The following is a 23,343-nucleotide window of genomic DNA, read 5'->3' on the forward strand; positions in this document are numbered from 1 at the left end:
TTGTTTTCAAACCTTACGACTTACATAAAACATAGATACTGTAATCGCTCAGAAAGCAGGTGTCATTGGATGTAGGCTCTGTGTTTGACTGCAGTGTTGATGATACATGCAACAATCCCTAACAAAACACTGGAGTAAAACGCTGCTCTGTCTGCAGATATTGGAGGTTTGGAGGAAATGCTGCACATATTAAAATATGAACCTGCAATAATTAAACACATCCATCAGATGATGACAGATCTGCCAGGAAGAGGTGCATTGTGGGATCCAGAACAGGACCAGGGTAACCATGACACTGCAATCAAATACTTATTATGCTTCACAGCAAGTTTTCTTTTGTTTCCTGGTACATTGTGATTCACTTACAAACTATGTGTGAGGTGAATTGAGTCACAGAACATGAAAGGTGTTTAGATGATTACATTTCTTTCACTTCGATTGTCTAGGCGGTTTGTATGCGGATGTAAACTCTGTCTTTCACTCTTTCATTTTCTTATTTTCAACCCTTCTGTAATGTTCATATTTAATGTTCATATTAGTAAGTGCTGTTTTACAAATAAATGTTTGTTGATGACAATGTTTGTTGTGCTCACCATGGTGTTCAGGTGGGTGAGGTTTTGCCTTGTGCTGACAGGAATCTAGTCTGGGTTGTTTAATGTAACGCATACAGGAATGTTTGTCTTCTTTCTCAACTCTATATGACATAATATAGAATTAAAAGGGTCCAGGATCCTACAGCAAGTTATGTAAAAATTGGCTGATAAATTGACTCTTAAAATATAACTCTGGAATTCCAATTATACTTGTGTTTTTTTTTTTTTTTTCAGTGTGAAAATACAGTCAGTGAAACTATTTAAAGGCACAGAAATAAACTAAGCTACAGGTCCAAATGACAAGGAAAAAACAACAACATGAAATGCTGTGCTTAACATGTTCAGCTTGCATTTTTGGCTCAAGGATAATTTGAGCATAGTGAACCTTGTGCTGGTGTAATAAATTCAATTCAATTCAATTCAATTTTATTTGTATAGCGCCAAATCACAATACAAATCATCTCAAGGCACTTTACAAAAACTAAAACTAAAAACCCAACAATTCCCTTATGAGCAAGCACTTGGCGACAGTGGAGAGGAAAAAACTCCCTTTAACGGAAGAAAAAAACCTCCAGCAGAACCGGGCTCAGTTTGGGCGGCCATCTGCCTCGACCGGTTGGGGTGAGTGGATAGAGCAGAGAGAAAAGAACAGCAACAATAAACAACAAATAGACACTACAAGTTGGTGGGGCCAGTAACTGCACATCAGCGATAAACAGCTCCAGGACCAGGGACACCTGCAGAAGGTACAGAGAGAGAGAGAGAGAGAGGGAGGGAGAGAGCACAAACTAGGGGAGAGAGAGAGCACAAGGTTAGTAACATTCAATGGTGGAATATACATGAGGTGGGAGAGAAGGGGGGGGTTAGGGTAGGGGAGCTCAGTGCACCGATGGTCCTCGGGCAGTCTAGGCCTATAGCAGCATAACTAACTAAGGGAAAATATGTAGAGGAAATTATTTAAGCGTGATCTGATTGGTTGGCAAGTGGCAAGTTGGTTTTAGGTGTATCACCCATGTATGCTTAATCACGTTGTGGTTTGTCAGCACACTAAGGACACATTGCCTGACACATTTGTACTTTTTTAGTTTTTGCACCTAAACATTTAGACTAGGTAGTGTATTGTTTTTTTTGTTTTTATATGATGAAAAGACAACAGTGGTGTATTATCTGTTGATTACAGGGTTTCAGATTACTGGGAGGAAATTTTCTGTGGGAATGGTGGACGATTTGAAGTAGAGTTCAGACAATAAATGATCACATTTTTCTCATACTGTTATGTATGGCTGTAATAATCAGCCATTAAATGGTCACACTAAACTTTTAACTTGTGTTAGCACATTTACAAAGTGCATATACTATCCATGACAAATTTTCTGTATGTGTAGATGTAGTTTGATAAAGAGACAGTTTATTATTAATTTCTCTCCCTTTGTTAGCCAGTAAACATAACAGAATGCAAACACAAATACTAAAACAACCCATTTATAAATAATTAAGACTATGTGCTAATCCTGTTGTATCTTTTATATTTGCTCTGTGCTTTCCCCCCCAATGTCAAACTAAGATATTTTGAAAATACAGTGAAATATGTTAAACAGGTGTAATGGAGACTAGAAATCTCACTGACACTGTCAGTGAGACAGTGAGACTGTCACTCTCACTTTTAACACAAAATTCCAGTCATTGTATGCACAAAATGTGGTATTTGTCCACCTGTGACTTGTTGCACAGTTTTTTTCACTTCTTTCTTCTTCTCTTCTATTGAAAGTGATGTGTAAGCATTACAGATAAACTCCCTCTGTCTCTATCTCTATTGACAACTACTGATGAAATGTTGTGGCCAAATATTTATAGATTAAATGGATAATGCTTTGTCAGCACAGTACATATTCACACAATGAAAGTCTTACAATTAGGAAGCATTTTCTCATTTGTTCAAATTTGCTTTTGCAGTCAAAATCAATGTTAACACACCCACACGTGCATGCATGTGATCTTGAAACACACACACTGGTATAGATTGTTGCAACTACCCAAATACATTTCCTGAGACCATTTCCCTGAAATTATGTTGAAATCCATTTAATGAATGAGAGATTTTAGCCAATGATCTGTATGTCAATGAAGCAAATAAAAAAAACAGGGATTTGCTTTAACTTCTATAATATCACAGACACTGTGCGACATTGACTATTATGTGTTTAAGGTTGTTTAAGGTTATGTGTTTACAATAAGGTAAGTTTACATGTATTTATAGTGCATTTCTCAAGTTTTTTAACACACTTAATGAAGTGCATAAAGAATGTGCACAAAAAATAGCAGCACAACCAGGTAGCCTAATAGCAAAACATCAACCTAAAGGTAACACAGCAACATTAAAAGGGGAAAAAAGAGTCATAAAAGTAAACATAAGTGTTATCAGTTTGCCCGGGAATCACAGAGGACATTTAGTGAAATGCCTTCGTGAATAAAGGGATCTTGATCTTTTACTTTGAAACATTTGGACTGAAGTGACCCTCCTGACCTCAGTAGGCAGGGTGCTGCAGAGGAACGGTGCACAATTTGAAAAGACAGATACCTTGAAGACTGTCAGTATAAATTAAAAACAGTAGTAGAGGAACTTAGGCGCCGAAAATATGAAGTAGGTCATTAAGATATGACAGAGTAAAACTGTTATCATTTTTTATAGGTCAGCAACAGTACCTTAAAGGTAGTACTGTACATTTTGAATGACATTTTCCATAATTGAAGTTTGAAGAATTGAATAACTGAAATCTTTTTTTTTTTCTTTTTTTTTTTTTTTTGACAATGACATGTGCTTTTAATCTTTGGGGCCATTAAGCTACAGATTCAACTTTAACATCCAGTTCACAGTGTTTGCTATGAACTGCTTCATGTGTTTGACAAGGCTATTAGGGTTCTCTAATGACACGTGCCAATTAACACAATGTACGTCATAAATCACACACCCAAATGTGAGTCAGTGTGCAGCCCGGCACAAAGGAGAGGAGCGACTGAGCGACCTGACACAGCCTGAAGGTGAAGTCTGAGCTCCTCCAACCACCACAGCAATTTAACTAGAAATGAATATAATGTGTGCAGTAATGACAGCACGACCGTCTCTAAATGTTCATCACGGGAAAATGTCAAATATCAAAGAGCTGTAGGTGTGCTGTGGCTCTGACACACCATGTAGGCCTACATTGTTTTTTTTTTTTTTAGGTTTCAGTCCATAACATTTACAAAGTGAGGTGAGGGAACAGTGGCTTTACAAACTGTTGATAGGGCTTAGACACAATAGCAGATAAAGCTGTTGGATTTAGTTTTATTTTGGTGTACCTAATAAACTGACAACAGAGTGTACACTCTGTTAACATAATACAGCAGTAGAGTCTGCACACAAGTGAAAGTGAAAGTGACTTGTGTAGCCAAGTATGGTGATCCATACTCGGAATTTGGGCTTTGCATTTAATCCATCCCAAAGTTCACACACGCAGCAGTGAACACACACACCGTGAACACACACCTGGAGCAGCCATCGCTGCTGCGCCTGGGGACCAACTGGGGTTCCGGTGCCTTGCTCAAGGGTCTCACCTCAGTCGTGGTTTCAGGCCTGACTCCCTATCCATTAGGCCATGACTGCCCCCCTAAGAAGGAGGAAGGAGAAAAGAAAAAGAAGAGAGTAGGCAGAAGAGACAGAAGGACCCAGAAAGAGGTATGAGGAAATAAGAGAAAAAGAAATGATTGTGAGGATAAAACAATCAGGAAGAGGGACATGTCAAGACGGGATATGACCCATTAGCAATAACCCAGAGGGCTGAGCAGCAATGAGACAAAACTTTCCTTTTAGACAAAGCTTATAGTCAGGGATGTTTCAAGTGACCCTGAGCCATCCCTTAGTTATGCTGCTATTGGCCTAGACTGCCAGAGGAGTCCCCATCAGTGAGCTCCCTCTTCTTTTATCTCTCTCCCTCTCTGATCCTCTTTCTGTCCTCCTCTCCTCTCCTCCCCTGTATATGTCACCATTGAATGTCATTAACTTTGTGCCTTCTCTCTCTCTCTCCCTCTCTCTCTGTTATCTCTCTGTACCTTCTTCAGGTGTCCCTGGTCCTGGAGCTGTATATCGCTGATGTGCAGTTACTGGCCCCACCAACCTGCAGTGTCTATTTGTTGTTTATTGTAGCTGTTCTTTTCTCTCTCCTCTATCCACTCACCCCAACCGGTCGAGGCAGATCCACGCCCAAACTGAGCCCGGTTCTGCTGGAGGTTTTTTCTGTTAAAAGGGAGTTCTTCCTCTCCACTGTCACTAAGTGCTTGATCCAATGAATTTGTTGGGTTTCTATGTAAAGTGTCTTGAGATATTTATTTTATTATGATTTGGTGCTAAAAAAATTAAATACATTTAAAATTAAATTTAATTGTATAGAAAAATTTAATTTTAAAGAGAAAAATCTGTGCAGGATGGACGAAGGTAAAAGTAGTTTTTTTCCATTATAGTCAGTTCTTTCAGATTCATGCAGTGACCATTAAAAACTGTATCCTACAAGAATAAATGTCTTTATTATAGATTTTAAAAAGGGACTTTATCTCAGCACTGTTTCATTTGTTAATGCAAGGTACAAATAATTTTTAGAATCAGATTTAATCAGATTATTACCCATTTGCATAGAATGATTGCCAGACTTTTAGTGCAAACATCTTCATAATTGTGCAAACACTATGCACATTCATTTGTACAGAAAAACTCTTGACTATGAAAAGTTATATTTATAAATAGTATTAATGTCATTTAAAATTATGATGTATAATAATCATAAACTTGCAAATGGCCTTGAATCTGGATAGTTTTATCACTTAGTTTAGATAAGTCATGTCTCAACTTAGTGGCACCATCTAGTGGCTATTCTTCAAACACACATGTATTTAAACAGCCTTACACATATTTGTGCAGGGAAGAAATGTACATCCAGAAGTTACAGAAGTAAGAACTAGTTTTATTAGATCAAGGTCAGTGACTTTTTGTCCTCAACTAACTTTTATAAAGTTTGCAAGAAATCAGTTCCCACTGACACATTTTGTATTAGAGGTGAGCTCAAGTGCAGGCAGGACAACAGCTGGGACAGGACCAGGAGCCTCAACAGGGGTGTGATTGTCAGTCCCCCTAGGAACAGGGGCTGGACCAGGAATCTCAGTGGGATCATGTTGGTGCACTGAGGTGCAGATACTGGACCAGGAGCCTCAGTGGAGACATTATTGTTGGTGCACTCAACTGTAGGGGCTGCTGAGGTTACAGGTGAATTGGCTGAAACAGGTGACTAGGAAGAAGAATACCTGACTGAGATGGAGAGGACTCAAGGCAGTGGTTAGAATGGAGAGGACTCGGGGGGGGGACCCTGGAGTAGGCCTTGACTGGGGAGAGGACTGTGGTGATGACTGGAGAGACGATGAAGACTGTGGTGGAGACTGGAGTTGAGGTGGCGGAGATGAGCTGGACTGGCTGGGTCCAATAACAGCCAATAGCTGGGCGAGCTGGACTGAAGACTGGCTGGACTGACTGGACTGGGAACGATGAGGCTCTGGCTGAACAACCTGGAAAAGATACACTGGCTGGACTGCAGACAGCAGCTGGACTGGTGGTTGCTCAGGCTGGTGAGCTGGTTGGAGAACTGGGTGGAGCAGGAACTTTGAGAGCTGTGACATGGACTTGGAAACTGGAGGCAGTGCTTCATGGGAGTGATGTCTCAAAAATGGAGCTGATGAAGGAGAAGCCTTTACGACCTGAGAGTACAAAGGTAATCATCCGGATGAACCTCTCCATTAAAATGTGTGGGGGGAGGAGTAGCTGAGGAGTCTGTCCCTTTAAGAACCTTATGTCTCAGGAAGGTAAAAAGACCCACCCATACCCCTGCGTGTCGGCTCGGGGTCTCCGGAGCGGAGGAGTGAACAAGCTGAGAAGTGAACTGTGAGGGAAGGAAATCCAGAACCAGCCCTCACATTGTAAAACAGGTTGGGACTAAATGCGATGGACACTACGATCGAGACTGAAACATGGAGGAGCGTTCAGAGACAAGCGAACGCCAAGTCTGACCTCCTTTGTCCCATCTCAGGTCCTCTTCAGTCTGGGATTCATTGTCTGCCAGTTCTGGCCACGTCCTTCTGTCACGTCCTGTGTTAGGGCTGGGCTCAGTGCGCACACGCACGCACACACACACAAACACAGACAAGACATGGAGCAAAGTAATGCTCAGTTTCAAAAACTAAAACCAAGTTACAGTGTCCCAGGAAACCTAAGGAGTGAGATCAGTGCAGAAAGTCTTAACTCTTGGGCAAGAACTGCAAAAACACAGAAAATCTCACAGGAAGAGACAATCTTAGCACTACCACACAACACCTAACGGTGGCGCTCCATATCCGTGCATGACAGCTGTGCTGTGCGTGAGCGCGCACATGCACGGGAGAGTGCGAGAGCTGTCTGCCTCCTCTCCGGTGGCGTTGCCTCCCCGTCGCTGCAGTGCTTTGCTGCGCTCCTCTCTCTCTCTCTTTCTCTCTTTTCTTTCTCTTTTCGCCTTCATACCCAACTACCTCCTTCTCTGCCTCCCCCCTCCATCTCTTCCACATCCTTGTCCTCCCTGCATCCCGCATGGTAACTCCATCCCGGCAACTCTGGACGCAGGACGCGAAAAGGCGCTCGGCTCCGTTCTGATCTGACTGGAAACAGCGGATTGACTTCAGAGAGAAGCAGAGCTGGGTAGAAGGGAAACGAGAGGAAGCTGATCGCTGACAGGATCTGATTTTAGGTAAGTAGCCACGTTATTTCCCTGCACTAGACTTACTGTGATCAGACTGAGAGGGAGAAGGTGACGGGGTCTTCAAAGGCCTGTGTATTTAGAAATAGTAGACTATAACCACTCATCACAGTCAAACGTGCTTTTGCAATTTTAAGATGGAATGATAATACGCTGCTTTTGAGAATAAGCTTACTGCAAAGCTCCTGCTGTGCTCCGGTCGCCACACACACACAGCAGATATTTGGCTCCAGCCAAGTGCTGACCCAAATTCACCACAGTGAAGAAAAGTGGCCAAAAGGTGCGGAAAGTGAAAAGCTCCGTCCGACTCCTCAGGCCACTGTTTTGTTTTGACAACTGCACGTAAAACCAGAAGTGACTCTGTTGTTAGAGAAAACATTTGGACGTGATGTTGTGGTGCAGTGTGGTCCAGTGTTTATTTACCTAATTCTCTGCCTCTGGCATTACATCTAAATCTCTTAGTGCAGTTTGTGGAATTGTCTTTTGAGTGTGAGGTGAGACGAGTATGGGTGAGACTCTACCTCTCATACAGCCACACTTGTGCTTTGATCAATAGACATTTGGAAGAGGGGTATTGTGGCTGGCAGTATGTCAAGGGCGCACCATATATCCAGCAGATAATGTGGGGGAGTAAAGGAGGAGTGCTGGGCTGGGCTGCTGTTAGTCATGCTATGCCTACATGTTCAGTCTACTGCAAGTCAGCACTTGTACAGGTGCATGATGGATAGCAGAGCCACAGAGAGAACAGTAGTGCTGCACTATATGTCCATGTCTATTAGCATTAAAACATAAAAAGCTAAAACTATAAAACTTTGGGATGGATGAGATTTGCAGGTCTGGCAGGTTCCTCTGTGGTCAGATGAGGAAGGAACATGCAATCTACTCACATTCCTTAAACTGACCTCTGGTGCTGGGATATAGGGATATGGATTTTTGTTCTCCCTCTTGTGTCCTTCCACTGCCGACCACTACAGACTCTGTGTCAAGCAGCATGTTATCTACTTTTCCAGTTCTTTAAGTGAGAACAGTACAACATTGTCCTTGCCCATGAGCCACACATCTTCCCAAACTTAGATTTTTTTTTTATTGTTGAAGGATAAGCAACAGTACAAAAGACTCAGCATTGTGAGAACTATCTGAAATATTCTTGTGCACTCTTTTTTTCACACACACACACACACACACACACACACACACACACACACACACACACACACACACACACTATCCCCTCTCTAAATTTCCTAAAGATTAGCTTCTTTTATATCCAGTGAATGTCTCCAGTGGGCAAGAAAATCCTCGTCCTTCATCGCGGACACAGATTAAGCTAATTCACACATCTGTGCAGGCCTAATGTCTAATCACTATGCTGTGCTGGCAAAACAGAACAGTCCTTATACTGTGGCAGCCAAGAGAGGGAGGGGAAGACAAGGAGAGAGAGAGAGAAAAGGGAGAAAGCTTGCCGCCGGTGCCGATTGATCGGGTGGAGGGGCCACTGGCAGACATCCACAGGATGGAGTGCTGACGACAGTCCAGAGAGCTGCCGGGGTGAGCTGGCTCGGCAGTTGCCTTATGTGATGAGAAAGAAAGAGTTTGAATTGCAATTACCTCTCCTGTAGCAGAGCAAGGGGGATGTCAAACTACTGTTATGAATTAGTTTGTATTTATTGTCAGTGGAGTTTTATTGTGATTTAGTGCAGTGATAATGCCATTGTGCGACTGTCAAACTTTGTCATTGACATTGTAGTGTAAAACAGCTTTTTCTACTGTGCCAGTCCTTGACCTATAATATGGGAAAAGATTGAGATCAGGATAGGAAGAAGGAAGGAGCCCCTGTCCAATGTATGTGTTAATGTTTGGGTATTTGGGCAGTTGTGTAGTGAAAGGACCAGAATTTTCCTTGGCTGTAAAGTAGCTGATTTTGTGTAGTATGGTATTGCTTCTTCACAGAGGATTGTAATTGTGGTATAATGATATTGGGCAAAATGTCAGTCTCACCAGAAACAAGTGAGAGTTGTCTTCATTTGTTTGTTAGAAGCTGAAAATATTTGTTTTGATAAAGATGACTACTGAAAATGCACAAATATCTTTCCTCCAGGGGAGCTACAAGGCCAGAGGCCAAGGTGTAGCATGAGCCAAGAGGCAACATCTGATGCTGTTTGTTTGTCACTATGAGGTGCAGTAAAAATATTGTCACAGATGTTATAGCTTCAGAAATACAACGTGGCCCATTTTTACTGATGATATGAAATTAAGCTCTACTTCTGACCTCTTCTCTTTGAGCGCAGGCAATAATTCTCTACATAATGTCCACATAATATTCTAGATGATACACACTGTGCTTATCTTGTGACTTCAGTTTTGATGAAGTCTAATTATCATTTTAGCTTACTGTTATTCATCAGAATGGAAATGAAATACATTAGCTGTTTGTCCCTTCAGGGATGAGTTCATCCCTGCCTGGGATGCTGTGCTGACTTTGATCAATGAGTCTACTAAAGTATTAGATCCGAAATTAACATGAAAGTGTAAGAATTAAAAAAAATCAAGCCATGAAATGGCCCTGTGATGGACTGGTGACCTGTCCAGGGTGTACATTTCACCCAAAGAGAGCTGGGATAGGCTCCAGCAGATCCCCATGACCTTAATTAGGAATAAGTGGGTATAGATAATGGATGGATGGATGGAAATCATGAAATATAAGCATCCCTGTGTGTGTGTGTGAATCACACATTGCATGACTGCTTCACAAGTGACACAGCTCCAGGCCTTCACATCCACAGGTCATGAGTCTATCTAATGTGTGAAAATAGAAAATGAGACATTGTGGTTTAAAGCCCACATGTGGTATGTATGCTCTCCCTGTCATCTGCAGCAAACATGCCCTTGGTGCTGGAGCTATGTTTTCACGTTCTCAGTGAAGCTGTGGGGGTTTTAAACAGTCTTGAACAAATCCAGCTAATTCCCATACAGAACCAGTCTATTTTCTGAATGCAAATTTTAAAAACTGCTAGCTCTTAAAACACTGTCACTTAAACACTGTCTCTTAAAACACACACTGGTGCACGTCTGGGGGTGGTTGTGGCCTAATGGATAGGGAGTTGGACTTCTAACCTGAAAATTCCAGGTTCGAGTTCTAGGTCCGGCAGGAGTTGTCGGTGGCACAGAGTAAATTGCCAGTGCCCTGTCCACCTTCAATACCACGACTGAGGTGAGACCCTTGAGCAAGGCACCAGACCCCTGGGCGCTGCAGCGTTGCCTGCCCACTGCTCCGGGTGTGTGTGTGCACTTTGTGATGGGTTAAATGCAGAGCACAAATTCTGAGTATGGGTCACCATACTTGCTCATATAAGTCACTTTCACTTAGTAGATTATTATTATTGCAAAGTTTCAAATTGTAATCCCTTACATTACTTGATGAACAATCACATAACTGAAATGCATTTCTAGCTAGTGCCTTATTGCCTAACCCTGCTCCTTAGAAGATTTAACAGTCCAACACAACACATGCTGATCTGATCTTAAAGCATAATAATTAAGTTTAATCCATACAAAAACCAAAACCATACTGGTTTAAGCATGTGCAGGTGCACTCAACAAGTGGTTTTGTGTATATATACTGCTGCTTAGATTGTAGTGTAGTTATTAGGATAACCCATTCTTCAACCTGCAGGTCTAGAGTAAAGGCTCTATCTTCACCACTGTAGCATCCTTGAGCAGGACCACAATCTCTTGCAGCTCAAAGGATTTCTCACTGACCTTTTGACCTCTTTGTAGGAAGGTGAAACAGAATTACGAATTTTGTCTTTGTCCAACCAGAGACAACTCGGCATATCAAACCAAATGACACCATGAGAGCAGAACAAAGAATTTTTAAGATACAACATAGTTGATGTGACATGGTTCTCCTTTTTTTTCTCCTCCTTTTTTTATACTTAGCAGCACCATAGGTTTATCTTCACCATCTGCTAACTTTCACACTGAAGCCAGAAAATACAGAGAAATGTATTTGTAGTTTAGAGGTCAAAGCAGTACACAGTGTCATTACATTACTGCAGCTGAGACTGCAGCATGCAACAAACATAGATGGCCTGTTTAAACTTTGAATACTTTAGATTTCAGTAACTCACAATTAGAATTTTTTGGGGTAAATTGTGTATGTGTGTATGTGTATGTGTGTGTGTGTGAGCTCAGGTAGCATGTAAGCCTTTATCCTTCTAAAGTGTCCTTGAGCATTTAATCATCCTATCAGTAGTATAAATCACACTTTTCTCTTTCGCTGTAAGAAGAAAAAGAAGGAAAGTTGTTCGGCTTTAAAATACAGTGGATTTATGACTCAGTTTTTACTGATGCCACATACAGAAAAAATATATGGTGTCAGGACTGATTTCACCAGTTGCTGTGTATTGTACATTGCAGTGATTAAGGGCAGGATTGAGATTGAGAGCAAGACTTTGGAGAGTGCAGGAATCAAAAGGGAAAGAGTGCAGGTAATCATGTCAGGCAGTGTAGATGTGAAATGACTTCATTAATGCAGCAATGTGAATGAGAAAGAGAGACAGACAGACAAAGAGTAAGCGAGGTTATGGATTCCTACTAGTGTATTTCTGCCACCGATTCTCCTCCCACCTTCTAATGAGCTCGCTGCAGATGGGAGTCCCTCTTTCAGCCCACTGCCATCCTCCTCTCCCTTCCATCTATTATCCTCCCTCCTTTCCTTTCGTGTTTAGTACAAGGCAAGACAAAGAAAGGAAGAGGGAAAGAAACAGGAAAAAATCAAGAGAAAGTGAATATGTGATGTGACAAAAGGTGTGCAGACAGATGGGATCAAGGATGCAAGTGAGAGAAGGGGGATTCACAGGAAGGGGTAGGTGGTGAAAAGGATGGGGGATGGGATGTAAAGTGAAAGATACGGAGGTGGGAAATAAAGAGCCAGTGACACAGCCTGTTGGGGAGAAAGAGGGGCCTAAAAACACTGATAAGAGACAGAAACAAACACAGTGAGAGACTAGGAATCATCAAATGCAAGGAAGGTGTGAAGAAAAAAAAAAACACAACACATCAGAGAAAGACGAGAAAGACCACCCAATGATATTTACTAATGTCTGAAACAAAAATGTTGCACATTAAAACCTAATGCTATTTGTTTAGTGCACGCTCTTCTGTGAGCGTAGACTGTCTATGGTTGCCTAGCTGTAACATCACATCTGCGACTGCCACACTGTACTTGCTAAGCTGAATTAATAATTGGCTCAGCTAGCTAGGTCTGCCAGAGTTAATTGAGCATCAAAGCTGGTGCACAGATCATCTTGATGTCCCTGTGCAAAAATGCAGCTTGGAGTTGGCTTATGCATGTATGACTGAGTGTGATGGTGTGCATGTTTGTCTGCTTGTGTCTATGTGTGTGATTGAGGTTCTCCAGAATTCATATGTACAAGCAGAAACAAAAGTTTGTGAGCAAGAGAATAAAGGATGTGGCATAATGACATGTTATATGGCAGGAAGCAGGGAGGTATGTTGTTGGCTTCATATTCATCTCTTTGCACACCAACATAGCATTATCCTTCTGGCTGGTCAAGTGGAAAATACCTTGTTTGATAGGATATGAACACCTGCGCCTGGATGTTGTGTGAGAGTGGATGAGCATGTGTGTGTGTTTATTTCTTGTCAGTTCTTTTAGTGCACACATTATTGCTGTCTACCAGAACACACAACATCATTAAAGTGAAACACCTGAAATCAGGTCCAGCCAAGTATCACCTGTTTGTACAGTCAGAGCTAAGACTTTTTAGACCTGCTGTTCTGGGCTGCAGTTCCTCAACAGATGCAGACATTATCATGCGTGGCTCCTTATTACTTGTTTGACAATAGGCCTGGCTCAGTAGGGCCCTACTTTACCTACTTGTAGGCTTAGGAAGCTGTTACTATACAGTACCACAGACCTTTGTTGTAATGCTGACAACAATACTACTACAATACTACAAAATACTACTTTACGATTAGGCACTAAAACATTTTGCAAGCAGGTTTGCTATTTTTACTTCACACTGTCAAATCCAATTGCATATAATTAACATGGGCATGTTGCAGTTAACATAGTGTTAAACATTTTTTAATAACTGAATATACTAATTGTTTTAAACTATTAGGGACTGTAATTTATGAAGCTATGTTGCAGGCTATTTTGCATCATTCTGTAGTGTAAAGGTGGACTATGTGACAAACTGTAGCTAAAATGTCCCACCATTACATTCCATGTGTCTGTTACTCACCCTAACTCCCCACAATCTCTTTTCCTCCGATAAAAATTGAAACCATTCGAGCTGAAATCTGGAAAAATCAAGTATCCCCCAAGTTTCAATTTTCCCTCACTCCCTCTATTGCTTCTATTTATACCCTCTCACCAGTTTCCCTATTGACAACTTCCCACCTTGTTACACAAGCTAAAACAACCACCTAAATCTTCCCTTTCTCTCCAAAACACTAGAAAAAATTGTTTCTCCCTACTATCTGAGCATCTCCTTCAATATAATCTTTTTGAACCACTTCAATCTGCTTTCTGACATTTCTGTTGTACTGAATCAGGTCTTATTGAAGTCACTAGTGACATTTTAGTAAATCTGGACAATAACTACGAATCCAGTCTCCTCCTCCTTGACCTCAGCGCTGCCTTTGACAACATTGACCACGAAATCCTCCTTAACTGCCTCAAAAATAACTTAATAATGAATTATCTTCATTATCACATCTGACCTATCCTTGTATTGTGTTTTTATATGATCTTAATCCTTATGAAAATATAATTTCTTATTTTCCCCTCTCCACACACAGGGGTTTTTATAAGCCTGAGGCCAGCCAGGTGGGTATAAGTGTCATACCTGGTGGCTGTGGTCAACCCATCAGTAGTGCACAATGATCCTTATCAGCTGTACATTGCTGTGGTTACTTCAACCTGTCAATCAAATACTCCCTCACGTCTTTAGAAAAAAAATGATTTGATGGAAATAATGGAAAAGAAATATGTCCTGTCTTTGGATTGAGCCTCTTTCTATTTCCTTGGTGTGTAGGGTTTGTCTGTGTGGATTTATGTCCACCTTGATCAATGGAGAGAGAAAGAAGAAAGTACAGAGAAAGAGACAGAGTGACATTAATGGTCAGAGGCAGCAAAAGGAAAAGGTTGGCATGAGAGGAAGACAAAACAGAGAGTGAGAGGTCCTACATGACATGCTGACTGAACTTACAGCAAGGACACGTAGGATGGAGTGCACATTGTGCGGGATTTAGAGGCAGAGTAAGGACTTAGCTGTGACTGTTTTCGGCACGTGATAGAATGACAACTGAAATAATGCTTTGACCATGGGCGTTTTATTAAGCTGTTTACTGATGTGTGTTGACACTGGATAACTACATCCACAGTTGAGTCTCAGTTCCCATTGTCCACACTACTCAGTTTCATTTCACAGCCCCCGAGCTAACAAATGCAGGTTTTCTGTCTAGTTACACATTGTGCATGTTTTGAGTAAAGCTCAAGTCAGTGTAAATTGAATATTTTCTGCAGAGATATTCAGCATTTTTATTTGTTCCTAGTTACTCCTGAGGCATCCTTTGTTATAGTGCATGTCTGACAACAAAATATTTTCTTTTAACTTAAAGTATACAGAACAGGTTACTTTTATTGGTTGTTTTCAGATTAAAATACAAGTGAACTATGGACTGCAGAAAGCCACAAAACCATGCAATTATTTAGGAACAAAAACATGAAAATTAAGGTGCATGTTTTTGTTTTTTTTTGTGTTTCTGGGTTTGGGTCATGAATTATTCAGTGGATTCACAAAGTATTTAGACCCCTTTGCTTTTTATCACTTTTTTGTTATCCCTGCTCACTGCTGAAATGCCTACAATGGGTATGTGAGCATCAGAACCAGACCACAGATAAGTGGAAGAAGGTGGCCTGGTCTGCGGAACCGTATGTTATTTTGCATCACATGGATGGTCTTGTGTGTGTGTGTGTGTGTCATTTACCTTGGGAACAGATGGGATGTGCTGGTAAAAACAAGTCAGATTCCATGGCTTCCCATGTGTGCAGCTGAGGACTTAAGAGATCTGTTGTTAATGTGGTGGTGTCAGGACACAATATCAGGCAGGTGGTTTTAATGTTGTGGCTGATCAGTGAAGTATTTAATAGGGATCAACAGAACTCTCTCATCAGCGTTACCAAAAGGATTGCTGTGGTTAATCATTTGGCATCAGATTGCCTCCTAAATAGCATTTGATGTTACTTTTTCTTTCTGTGTTATTTCCTGCATGGGCATACTGTAAGGCTCTAGAGCTGCAAGTGCACATTAATTTCACTCATCTGTCTTCTGTGGGTTGCATCTGTGATGTATAATTCATCAAGTAACTCTGTTGATATCCGCATGTAAATTAACTTAGACATTGTGCAGCTCATGAATTTCTAATGGAATATGTACACGGTGGTACCACAGCTGTACATCAGGTCTGCTTGCTTGTCATACAGTAAATGGAATAAAAAACATATTTTGTGTGTTACATTGCTTTCTATCATAAAGTCAGTAAAAAAAAAAAAAACAGGCTTTTCTTGAAATGTTTGTGAAGCAGAGTCACCCCTTACTCTTACTGATTCTGGCTGGAATGTGCTCGCTCTTATAGAGAAATGTTAGGTACTACATCTATGTCTGAGACACAAAGAACAGACTAGAGTTGCCTGGGTGTGTGCATGTCATTACTGTTCTGTGACACAGACTTGGTGGAAGCTGCACTCACCTAGACAGGGTGAGAAATGAGGAGGAGGCTTTATTCCTTCAACCAGCTGTTTTTTGAAAAGGAGACTAATAGGTTATGTGTGGGTTACAGGCTTCTTTTTGTAAAATAAAATAAGAAAAAGTGATAATGACTTAAAGTTATCAAAATGTCATCTGGTCCTTAACTTGTTCTGTGTATCTGCATGTGTTGCTATGTTAGTTTTGATGCCCATTCATATTTGGGAAAGGCTTTCAGATTTAAACAAACCAAACAGTTTGCAGGATATTCCTCACTGTTGTTAAGGTCAATTAGACTCTAAACCTGCCAGCCTTGGATTTGTGCCACAGATTTGGAGTGAAAGTGTTTTGTGTGCCAGAGATAAGCCTTTTAAAGGGATTGAGAAAAAAAAAAAAGATTTGTAGTTTTCTAGTAATGCACAGAAATCACACAATTCACACATACAGGTACCGTTTCTGTCATTCTCACCTCTTTCCATTTTTGCTTTCTCTCCGTGCACTGTAGATAGAGAAGACAACACCTATTCTAACACCAAGAGACAGACAATTGATAATGCACACCATAGTTGCAACAAAAATCCATTTTGCAGCCAGGGATTTATACTCACACACAAATACATAGATTACAGGAAAGAGTGAGCCTCTGTCAGAAAACCTGGGAAATGCAACTGTTTCAGATGTTATCATGCTGTTCAATGGCCCATTATCACTTTGTATCAGACCATAGTTTTGCCCTCAGTTGAAAAAGTGTCTCCCAATTCACCTGGGACCATTTGTCTTTAGTCTGCAGAGTTTGCATGAGTAAGGAAAATCTGTCTTTTCAAAATAGAACTAAAAGTTACACTTTTATTCTGGATTTTTTACTGGCATCAGTCCAAGGCTTGGCCAGTGGAAAACTGAAATCAGTGTCTTTTTCCTTCATGTGTGACAATTATTGTTAAATGGTTAATAACTGGAGATCACAAGATCTAATGAAACCAAAGGCAAAGTGGGGTCTGTGACTTTAATTCTTTAGAGGTTGAGCTAGGAGTGGAAATTTGTAAATCATGTCAGGTATTTCAAAAAGTTACATCATTTCCATGTCTTCCTTTGGGAGTGTATTATAAAAACCCTGTTTTAGAAAGACTCAATTAGTTCTTTCCCCATATAAGGTGATTTTGATGGGTCAGTTAAGTAACATTAGTGAATGAAACACAGGAACTGTACATCCACTTTAAACATAATATGTGAACACAAATCTGGCCATACAATAGAAAGACATTAATACACTTTTTGTATACAGCGTAGGATTGTCTGCACTCACACTGTGCAGTGAACGAGTTCTCATGGTCAGCCAGGCAGTCCTACTCTTTCTCCCATTATGAAACATTCACTAAACAGCAGGAGGCCAGAGTGTACAGAGGTCTCCAGCCATTTCTCAAGTAGAGGCACATGGCCGTCAGCCTCATGCCCAGCAGTGGGCACTCTTTGTTGGCTGACTGGCGGGGGCTGAGTAGAGAGAGGTCCATGCTGTGATTGACCTATGAACTTACTGTAGGTGTGTATGTGATGCACACAGAGGAAGAGCGAATGTATCCCAGGAAACACACTGTAATCACCTTAAAAGCATACACCACTGTCTTAATTTCTGTTTTTGCCACATACACCACAGGGTAAGTCGAGGGTCAGCAAGTTACCAGCAAGAGGTCAGGATGCCACAGTCCACGTGAGGAGAAACCATGGTAACAATTAGGCAGGTTGCTTTGGTTGCCATGACGGCATAAAGATCTGCAAGGCCACTGCAGAGCTGGAGTGATATAATGGGCCAGCATAGGAAGAGGATTACACTTTGAGTGTATTTTTCCCCTACGGGAACTTAAGATGTGAACCTGGATCATCCTTATACCTGTTATGTGGTGGAACTTGAAGATGTGATGTGGCTGGTTTTTGAAAAAGTACTTTTGTGAGGGGTTAATCAACACACAGCAATAAGAAGTACTGATTCTTGTTCAATGTTCGACTAACATGAGTATAGATAATGTATGCAGTTACAGTGCTGAGGTGGCTTTAGAGCTGAATTAGCAGAGCATGCTGCAAATTCAGCTTTAAAGTGTTTTCATAGTTGTTGTGTGTTGCTATTTGCATAGTGTTTCTCTGCTGCCAAATTGTGGATGAGATAGGGTAACAAGGCAGACAAAAAAATCAATTTGCTTCTTGATGTAAAGCTAGCAAATGCGTTCATTCAGATTCCAATTTAACTTGAATTTGAACCAACACAATGAACACCCTCCAGCCAATCACCACTGATTTCAGGCCAAGTTGAATGCTTGAGTTTTATTTCCAGGAAAATTAACATGAAGCATATACATATGAAGTTGTGCGATTACAATTAAAATTAAATTAACATGTCTCATTCACCATGTTAATTTTGCCTATTGATTATTCTTTCACCCTTTACAACTCTCAGATGTTATTCTGTTGTGGCTGGCGTTGATTTAGTGTGTAATTGTCTGCTTGTGGATGGATTGCTGTAAGTGTGAATTCAAATATAGAATAATATAATGTTCTAATTGTTGTGTCCTAAAATACCAGTTTGTTCTCTTCTTCACATTCTCCATCTCTGTGCAAAGGTGCTTTGCTCTGAATTTATGACAAGAAAGACCAAAACAAGGACAAAACATGATGTAACAGTCTGGAAGTCTAATTTGTTTTTTTTTTTCTCCATCAACCAAACAGTTTTGTGATTGTTCTCAACCTCACTGTCTAGACTAGGTTTCAGTGTCATGCGACAGACATTGGTAGTCTTTTCAGAGAACTGAATTCAATAGAGATAAAAAGCAAGCAGTACAACTAGCTACAGGCTTTCATCATCTTATAATCATTTTCCTCATTGTTGTTTTCTTTATTTATTATTAATACCACTTCATGATTGGGTACTATCCATATATCCATGAACTGTTATCTTCATGGATATATTTTTATGTTTATGTTCTCCAGCTTTTTAATGCATAGATGTTAGGAAACACACCCAGACTGTTGTCTGTTTCCTTGGCAACCAGTGTTCACCAATTGCGACGAGACTCACAAGCAATGACACTAAGGCAGCTTGTTTCGTCTGTCTTTGTGTTAAGCTTGTGCTGCTGTCCTCATAACAACAGACCCTGAAGACACTTAATGTATTTGACTTAACCAGCCCTCAAACCACCACAGGAGCTTTGTGCATGTGTTTAGGCAGGAGACCAAGCAGAGACTTCAGCTAGAAGCAGAATAGTGTAGATAATGATGCGCTTCCTTTTCTTCTTCTTGAACAAAACTGTGTCTTTCTGTCTCTGTCCTTCATTCTCTCCGTCTCTGTCTATCTTTCACCCAAGCACACCCACACACGTTTTCTGTACACCGGCAGGCACATTGGAGCCTGGAGGTTAATAATTCACAGAGATCCCATATGTCTCCTGCTGCAGCAGCTGATATACAGAAGAAGAAAGAGAAAGAACATCCTGAGTGTGCTTTAATGAGTGACAGTGATGAAGCAGGCATTGGACTCAGTATTACAAAAATGATAATTGAAAAAAGTGACATTGCAAACAATACACTTTGATCATATCTCTGTTTTCCATTTCAACACAGTGCATTGGATTTATAACAAACTGAATGGTCCATCCTATTTGTGTTTTTGAGTCTTGTTTTTTTGTGGAAACTTGTTTATTAAGAGTGAGTCAGGCGAACACATCACCTCATCTCACTTGTTTTATTCAAATCAGAGAGAGTCTGGTTTTCAATGTTTAGGCATACATGTACTGTATACGCACACACACACATTCTGTACAGGCTTAGCAGTTGCCTGAGGCCTTTTGGTTTGTGAAAGGAGATGAATTGCTGTTGTTTTGTCTGTAATTCTGTGGTTAAACAGACAGTAGCACAATGAAACTTTTCTATGAATGCCAGGGCTCTGGACCCAGGGAGCTCAAACACTGAATGCCTTTAACTTTCTCTCTCTGTCTTTCACCCTTTCCCTCCGTATCTTCCTTTATTTCACTGTCTTGCAGACACACACAAACTTCCGTATTATGTTATTCACTCATTCAGGCATTGCCGAATAACAGCAATTATGGCTAAACATGGCATGTGCACACAACCACACACACATATACACACCGCTCATGCATTTGTCTGGTGGAATGTGTTCAGTGGCTGATAAGGGAGGAGAATAGGACAACAACATTTAAAAAGAAAGTGCAGCGACAATACTTTCACACAAACATCTGCCCCACACATTTGAATACTGTATACACATATACAAGCAAACATTCACATCCGAGACATATTCAGGCCTCTGATTATATTACTGGCAGTGATGGCACATATTTGGTTTGGTGCAGCAAGCAAAAACACTTTTATAGAGCTATGAATGAAATTAGAACTTAGATTGATTTACATAACATATAAATCAACACACAGCATGTAAATACATTTTCAGCAGAACTCTGAGGAGAGGTTAGACAGAGGAGAGATACAGGCTGGTAAATGGGGACACGAGTAGTAGGAGTGACAGAGAGAGAAAGAGAATGAAGGGGAGATGTGTGAGCGAGGGGATGATGTCATGCTGATAGGACGGAGGCAGCAGGGCCCCAGTGGGATCTCCCTTCCTCTGACAGATGTATGGCGTCTCAGTAGGATCAAACACAACCACCAGAAAGACTTTCAGCCCTGAGCAGCTGGAAGAGCATGAAAATAACATCCAAGCCTTCTGTTTGTCCCACCACGGGCATGTGCTTGTGCACATACTCAGCTGTTTATTTGCATGCCTCACACATCAAGTGTAGGAGTATAGTTTGTATGTATTTATCGTAGTATATTCTTTCTGTTTGCTGTCTTTCTTAGATACAAAGTATTAAATTTGACAAATGAGTGTATCTGCGTTTGAGACAGTAATAGCAGTGGAGTGCATTTGATAACTGACTTATTGATGGCTGTGATAAGGAATGTAACAATACTAAAATAAGTTATAATAATTTTTTTCAGTAGGAATTAATCACTCAGATTTTGAAAACTTGCAGTTGTGATGTACACGGCAAAATGACGAAGAACATATTATTTTAGATTATAGTGTCAACTATAATAGTGTCAGCAAATTGCGACATCATGCCAAATCATAAGATAGTCAATTTCTTTATACTCATTCATGAATATAAACTTTTTTTATTCTTTTGTGTTGTGTGCACAAATTTATACCGGCAAGTGCTGACACCTTGAGTAAATCATGTATGTCTTAAACGTCAAGGCTGTGACGGGGTAGGATATGTGTGTGTGTGTTGATATTGCCACGTTCCCAACAGCTCCCAGCTTCTATTATCCAACTCTCAGGTGTGTACTGTTTCTGTCTTGCCACAGCATAGCTTGTACACTGTGGTTTTACAGGTTTCATACTGTGGTGAGATCTACACCCAACAGAGGTCTGTGCTATGGAGGGAAATAGTAAAACCTTATATTGTCATAGCTATATGTTAAAGGTGCTGTGCAGTGGCCAGTGGTGGAACATAATATATACAAGAAGATGTAAATCAGTACAAATTTACGGTATTTATATTTGAGTATTTTTATATTTTTACTCCACTACATTTGTCTGATGGCTGTAGTTACAAATTAGGCATTCAGCTTTTCATACGCTTCCTGTTCAAACATATAATATCTTGTAAAATGTGATGCACTGCTGCAGATTATGTTATCCAAAGTTTAGTCAAAGCACTGTTTGAGAGAAATTATTTGATTTTACTTTCCTGCCCAAATTTGACCAGCTTGTCACTGGACTGAGGCAGTGAGGGAGTGTATTTATGTACAGCACCAGTAAAAAGTTTCCTCTTTTAATGTTTTTACTTTGTATGTGTTGTAGTTCAATAATGAAGACATCAAAACTATGAAATATTATTTGGAATTATGTAATAAGCAAAACACATTAAACAAAGCAAGACATGTTTCACACCGTAGATTTTTCAAAGCAGCCATTGTCTTGATGCCAGGATTGCACACTATTGGCAGTGTCATAACCAGCCTCATGAGGTAGTCACCTGGAATGGTTTCCTAACAGTCTTCCCAAATACGCTGAGCACTTGTTGCCTGTTGGCTGTTTATTTTATTTGTGTTTGGTTAAAGGGCTAGTTATGTAACCCATTTACGCTGTCTGTATTTGTGTGCCATGTGCGAGCAGATTGTGTTTGAGACTGACAGATTATCAGACTGCATTGCGGTATTTGGGAAGTTTTCATCTCTGTCTCTTTCATCTTTTCTGGTTTACTCCTTTCATTCCTTCTTGCACAATCCCTCACATGTACTTTCTGGCTTCTTTTTACATTATTTCCCTCTTTATGCAGCTTGTTTAGAATACTGACCTGTCAGTTTTGAGCTACCACTCTCCAAATAGCTTTGCCCCACTTATTTAGTAGGGGTGGGGGTGACATCACACTCTAAACTGTAAAGTGAATACCAACAACAAAAACAACTGGAAGCAATTTCAGGAGGAGGCATAAATTAGCGAAGAGGGCAGGTTTTTTGAAGAACCCTGTTTGCTTGTATCCTAACATTCTCATGTTTACTACAGTGTATAAAACTAATAGTCAGATATGAAATAGCCACCTATTTTTCTTTGGTCTTATATGTCATTTTCCCTTTTGGTCCTGTCATAAAGGAATGCACCTTTCATTAGATCACAGAGTGACAAATTCCTGCTGTCTCAGAGATAACACCCAGGTAAATGTTGGCCCCTGTCCCCTTTAAATGTCAGTCATACCTTCTCGTACAGAAGAGGAGATGATGCCAATCGTGGTCAAGGTTATCAACTGAACCCGCTATACCCTCATTGTTCTTTGTCTCAGTGATGTCTTTTTCGCTGTCACACACTTTCTCCCTTTTACTCTGTGGGTGTCCTGCAAGTTTTTAGGATGGGATTTGGTGGTGTTCCTTTAAAAGCACTTCTTTTAAGTCCAGTCACGCTATCCCCTCACCTGTCAGAGGTGCTGTGAATGCATGTCATCTCCAGCCTTATCAGGTTAGTGCTTTACAAAAGTCAGTGGCTCAGATCATAATTGCCGAGGCATGGGTGAGCAGTGAGTGAAGACTGACACATGTTGGCATCTTCTTTGACATCCCTGGGTGCTCCAGAGGGATAATATGCTCATATGGTGTCTTTAA

General features: G+C 40.7%; 1 protein-coding gene across 7 annotated transcripts in view; it reads left to right on the top strand.

Annotated features, from left to right (window-relative positions):
- The first annotated feature begins 5,888 nt into the window (after nt 1–5,888).
- ctnnd2a (catenin (cadherin-associated protein), delta 2a) overlaps nt 5,889–23,343 on the top strand; it is a 258,555-nt gene continuing 241,100 nt past the window's right edge. For 6 of the 7 annotated variants that reach the window (XR_003294714.2, XR_003294713.2, XM_026291760.2 and 3 more), the window contains exon 1: nt 5,889–7,390. The gene's annotated coding sequence lies outside the window, so the exon portion shown is untranslated. Of the gene's footprint in view, nt 7,391–9,502; nt 9,523–23,343 lie in introns of those variants that run through there. The other variant, XM_026291756.2, reaches the window with a different exon arrangement.

This window comes from Mastacembelus armatus, chromosome 20, assembly GCF_900324485.2.
Source record: "Mastacembelus armatus chromosome 20, fMasArm1.2, whole genome shotgun sequence".
Classification (NCBI taxonomy): Eukaryota; Metazoa; Chordata; class Actinopteri; order Synbranchiformes; family Mastacembelidae; genus Mastacembelus; species Mastacembelus armatus.